The sequence below is a fragment of the Pararge aegeria genome, chromosome 11 (assembly GCF_905163445.1).
Source record: "Pararge aegeria chromosome 11, ilParAegt1.1, whole genome shotgun sequence".
Classification (NCBI taxonomy): Eukaryota; Metazoa; Arthropoda; class Insecta; order Lepidoptera; family Nymphalidae; genus Pararge; species Pararge aegeria.
Window position 1 is genome coordinate 7608330 of NC_053190.1, and position 6430 is coordinate 7614759.

The window sequence follows — 6430 nt, forward strand, 5'->3', positions numbered from 1 at the left end:
TCCATTGTATTTCCCTATTTGTAAGTATTGTAGATTTATAATATTGATTCAATGTAATTGACTACTTTAACAGGTGTATATAAAATGTAGATAGAAAATGTCGTTCGTAGTATTTATTTGACAAATACTTCTTGTTCTGAAACGCTAAAATACATCGGAACCCTTTAAACTGCAGTGCGTCGCCTATGTTTGCAGATGCTTCTTTGGATGACTTTTACGCGATCATCCGCAAACGTGCCGCATCTAGGATGAGCAGGCTAGAGAGCAACACCAACACCCTCATCAGTAGGTACATTCGCATGCAGCCTTAATAGCAGTGCCTGCATAGTGTTTGAGACCAGGGTATGCATAAAACAGCAATGGCATAAAATGAAAAATTTTCCCTTCAATACTAGTTATATAAAATAATTTGGGTACGCAGTGCTTTTGTGCATGTATGAAGTGCACTCCACTGCTTAATAGCTCACACGGTAGGTGCTGGGACTAGGTGCACAAGAATGTCAGCGGTGGCTCAAGTAGGTATTAACTTATTGTTAAGTAAGTAGAATAAATTTCTTAACATATAAATCAAGTTTAAGTAATATGCAATAAAATAATAATTTTATTATTTCTATAAAAACATAAGCGTAAAAATACCTACCGTATTAGATATATTGCAAAAACAAAAAAAAACTAAATATATTGCGTGGAAAATCATTCGGTTTTTTCAAACCTAAATGGAGGTCTTAGCCCATTATTTTGTAATGAAATTGAGACAACAAAAACATTTTTTTGTTTTTTTTTAATTTCATCATCTGGGTGATAAAGCTTGGCATGTTTTGTTTAATCATATACTGGCTATTTAGTAAGGCTGATGCTGTAGACTCCAGTAATAGACAGACAAAGGGGTCTTAAAAGACTGTGGCTTAGTCCCTCAGGTTCCGTTTTATAGGACTCTTTTTGTCGTCATCACCATCATCAATATATTAACTGCTATACAGGAGTCCTCTCTTATAGGAGACAGGGATTTAGATCAGAGACCCAAAACGTTTCTCCGATGCCGTTGGCGTGCTATCACTGACGGCTTCCCGTTCTCTCTGAGGAACGGAGGTATACGCCACTAACTTCCAGATTCCAGTCTGGTACCTGACAATTTAATTCGTCAAAAAAAAGAGTCGTAATACCTCGTGATCGGTAGTTGAACATGCTAACCACAGCAACAATGATCCGTTAATCTTTGGAACGGAACCCAAAAACAGGAAAGATGCACCTACTCGTATATTCACACTACCCATACAGTGCACTTTTTACATGAGATGATTTGTAATTAAATAATACTTATTTCAGTACATAAAACACACAATTGTTTGTAAATATGTAAGAATACGCTAAGCTTACGAACTACCCGTCTTATTGGTCAAATTACTATTGCTTTATATTATTTTCTAAATGAGGAGGGATATACTCGTAGATAACATCACGCTGCGATTAATCTCTCGCGGGTCTAACCACGGAACACAGCCCTATATAATACAGATTAGTAGGATGCCATAACTTCAAAAACACATAATAACTTAAATTATTTCATATAATAGCGGATGCCAGCAACCAGAAGTCTAACTACCAAATAACCAGAAAAATTAAATATAAAAGGTATAAGCTTTTTATATATTACTAGCTGTTGCCCGCGACTTCGTCTGCGTTTGATTTTGTTTTTTGATGTCGCATTAAATTTAGTTGTTCATCTAAAAAAGAATTAAGGATTCAGTATCGCTAAGCCTTAAATGAGGGGTTTGCTGCTATCCATTGAGGAGTTCTGTCCTCTATCTCCAACCACAGTTTGGGCACAATTAGACACATATGATAACCTCTATAGTACAAAAATAATTATTTAAATCGGTTATAATTTGTCGGAGTTATGGTGTATAATCGTCACACACTCATCCCCTCTCCCAAAGGAACCGAGCTTAATGTCGGAATAAAAAGTATCCTATATTACTTCTTACACTTCCAAGAATATGTGTACAAAGTTTCATGAGGATCGGTTAAGTAGTTTTTGCGTGAAAGCGTAACAAACAAACTTACATTGACATTTATAATATTAGTAGGGATTCACAACATATATGTTTAGATATTTTATTCATAAAACCCATATAATCATTGGTTCATGACAGATTAGGATACCTAATACCTTTTATCTCGTTCAGTCAGCAACTCGTTTATTCATGAGCATGTTATCGTTTTCATCAACTCGCAGGAAGTGACGAAGCGTTTTACTTATCGCTTCATCTTTTCGAGACCGTAGGGTCAGGAAATCTAGTCATAAGTTCTTGTTTCGACCGAAAATGTTAAGTAAGGTAATGCATATGAATAATATACCGAAGTTATTGGACAAATAATTATGCCCGTGATGACAGATTTGTCTGAAATTTGTATATATATATGACCTCGTAAGACACGCTAGTTTCAACACACACTGGCTGTATTAGAAATTGCGGTTTATATGCAGTTTTTGTGCGGATGGCATAACTGCATAAAAACTGCGAACCGACTTCACTTGCAGTCGCGTTGCAGTTCTATCGACTGCACGTTGACTACGCTGCACAAAAACTGCACAAAAACGGCAAACCAAATTCGCAGTCCACTTGCAGTTGGAATGTCGACTGCATACTAGCTGTTTTATTGCAGTTGATTCAACTGCATTAGGACTGATAGTAACCATGCAGTTCTACTGCAGTCCGGAGTGTAGAGACAAGTGTGACTAAAGTGTATACTGATAGTCATACCGAGGTCCAACGAAGCCTTCCAGACAAAGCAATCGTGCGGAAAGTGTAGTGTGGGGTGAGGAAAGGTACCTCTCTTCCTGGCCGGAACAGTAAGGGTCTCTATATCGTCCAGACCAATATCTACTTTTACAAGATTTCTTCTTTGCACTGTTTCACTTTATAATTCAAAAGGAAATCTGTAGAAGAAACAGAGTAACCAACAAAGCTTAACCAGTTCTGAAACTAAAATTGTAATGTAAGAAGCACCAAGTTCGGGAAAAATCGGCTCTTGGTATTGTTAATCAGAATTGTGCATCCCAACTGTGTACTGGACGTCGCTCTCGAAAGTTCAGTATCTACCAACGCTGAGCTTTTCCGGAGGGTGCCATTCAGTTCACATGACTCCCTGTGATTCTTTTCACAAGGGGTCGGGGACCGTTTATTTTTAAGAAAAAATATTAACTCTACTCGATAAATAATAAAAGTAGTTTCCAGTGAACGATGATCTTTGTTTTAGTCGTATGTTTTTTTGGGCAATATTTGTGTAACTACCCGCTTATACGAACATTTTCTTTTTAGCTGCATTAAGATATGCTAATAGATGATATAGTTTATAGATTTATATGTACCTTCTATAGTGTACGGTCACGACATGTTTTAGTTTTATTAAAATGTTTTCTCTACCAAGCGAATTTTTGTAATTCTTTTGAGAAATAAAGGTCTAAAACCATAACGCACACTGCATGGATACCTTTAGAAATACTTAGAAGAAACATTTGTCGAGTTGACGTTCAACTTTCGACTAACTAACCATAACCGTAACAGACTCAGCGGTAAATGTATCTCTGACGATTTAACTGAACTTGCTTAGAGGCGGTCGAAAAATGTATGGTGCGTGGATCAAGGTCGTGTGATTTTGTAAAATGAACGGGTGTTTATTTCAAACTTATTTTTCTTGGTGCACTGTTCCTGAATGGAAGATGAAGTTTGTTTGAGAAAAAAGTTTAAATTCTACTTTATACCAGCAACTTAGTCTGCGGAGAATTTCTGATACTGAGTGCGATTAAGAATTTTGCTGCCCTCCGCCAGAAAGCAAGCTAGTAAACAGGCAAAGAGCTATAGCAAAGAAAAGACAAAATTTTAAATTGTCTCCTATTTAATAATTTTGAGATGAAAATTTTAATAGCTGTCTGTGTAACACATCCTTTTTAATTTTTAACACAAAGGCAAAATAACAATCTGTGTGAATATAACTTAAATATATATTTATAAAAACCGTAAAAAGTTAATTCTTATTTTTTACCGAAAGTCGAAAAAAAATTAGGTATAACATGAAATGTGTTAAGACTTTCATACAAATTTTCTTTACCGTTTTAAGAGTACGATTTTACGAACTTCAAATTTATACATTCAGCTGTTTAAACTGGAGGCTGTCTATCAGTCAGTCAGGACCAAACCTTTTATAATAACACATATTTAATTATCTTTTACTAACATTGTTATATACGGTCAGTATTATATTAGCTCCATTACGGGGGTGTAGAAGTTGGCGTCATAAAGGATTCTAATGACGGTAACGTTGTCAAGGGATGACACAAAGCCCGTTTTCACCCGAGTCAAGGCCGTCTCGTGTCAAGGTGATATTGCGAAGGCGTCGCCCTCGTTGTTTTCTACGCTTTATTTAAGTAAAATACTTTTGATAGACTTCTTACGCCACATTATTCGCTTGAGCGCTCACGACCTGTCCCAAGTGAGTTAGACGCTGCGCTGCGCGATGCCTAGCTGTTCATTTTTTCGTACCAATCTCAATATAAACGACTAGCTGCTACCCGCGACTTCGTTTGCGTTTGTTTTTGTTTTTAAAGCATCCTGTTGGAAGAGTTTATTTGAGAGATGTGTGGCATTCAATTTAGGCGTATTTTTATCGATATAGCTTTTCAAAAGAACTGGTTCAATTATCCTTAATAAAAAATTATAAAATATCTAAAAATAACTGTTTTTCGTAGTATATTCATTATTATTATGTTATAATGAATTTTATAGGCAAACAGACAAACAAACGAACAAAAAAATCTTTCCTCTCTCAATATTAGTAGAGATATTATATTAACATCGCTTATTTATTTATGCTTATATAGGAAAGGTTCTAAACCGATTTAGCTTTACGTTCGAAGACTTAGCAATTGTTCATTGTAAAGTCAACATCTCCTCAGGATGCTTTGGTGGCGGAGAAACGTGCGTGGAGAGTCCACTGCGGAAGATGTTTGGTGTGGAGCATAAATGTATTGATTCTCCTGCTTTTCGCGTAGAATAGCAAATTAATCTTATTGTAAATGGTATTTTTTGCATTATTTGTGGTGCACTGATAAAACTATTGATGATGCATAAAAGTTGTGTACTACATGATTAAAACCGGAAAAACTGATGAAAATTTTTGTACAAAACTGTAATTAACACGGACGATGTCGCGGGTAGCAGCTAGTCTTAAATATGCTAAAATGAAAATGTTTCTTCTGGCGCGTGCAAATATTATATTATTTGATAGTAAAATGCTGCATTCAACTAGCTTTTTTAAGGATTAGGAAAATATAGTTGAACCCCTTACCATACCTTCTTAGTTACGCCCAATGCAGTCAAATAAAACCTTTTCTTACATAACTATCCAAAATTACTTAAGAATAAGAATCCTTACATCATACTGAGTTAACCAGAGACAACATATTACGAAAAAAAAAACAATATGGTGGCTGTATAACGCCATCTTCAAATAAGAAATATCAGGCATTGGCAGGTCTTGTTTTATTAATTATTTTAATTTGTATCTAAATGTTTCCCCAACCATACTTACCTGGTACTAGCGTAGGTAATTACTTTTTAGGAGTATGGTAGTTATATGAAAACATACTCTAAATCAGTTTCTACGGGGAATAGGCGAGAACGCTAAATCGTTTTGTCGGTAGGGTGGTAACTAGCAACGGCAAAACCGCAGCAACCAATTAATCCTTAGCGCAAACAAACAATGAAACCCAATCCAATAATTGCTATTATTTGATACTTGTGCTACCTAACTTTGAAAACTTTAAAATATGTATGTAAGAACTTTTTACAACTTAGAAGTAATAGTTAAAAATATCACTTGCTTGGAAGAGGTGAAGGAAAATATCGTGAGAAACCTGCATGCCTGTGAGAGTTCTCCATAATGTTCTCAAAAGTGCCCACAAATCTGTACAGTGCCAGCGACCTGGACTCAGCCAAAGCCCTTCTCATTGTGGGAGGAGACCCATGCCCTGTAGTGGGCCAATAATTATATGATGATAAATTTGTAAAAATACAAACAAACGTAGTCTAATTAATACATTATCCTTCCTTAAGTTCACCGTACTGGGGTAAAAAGATGAATGATTTTAATCCAAGCAATATATCTTCATCCATAAACATTTGCGGCCAATAAATATTCAAAATCTAAAGTAATAGCCACATAGCAGGGCATTGTGCTCCCTTTATGTCACACAATTCCAGGCCTTATCCCTCCAAGCTGTTTGTTTTATTGCTCGTTTGCCAAGGAAAACGTTATTCCGAGTTTCCTAGCGAGATTTGCTTTTATTTCCGTATATATACAATTTGAATACTTATTTGGTTTGTATTAATATAATTTATTCTGGTGGCATACAGATAAACAGGGATTT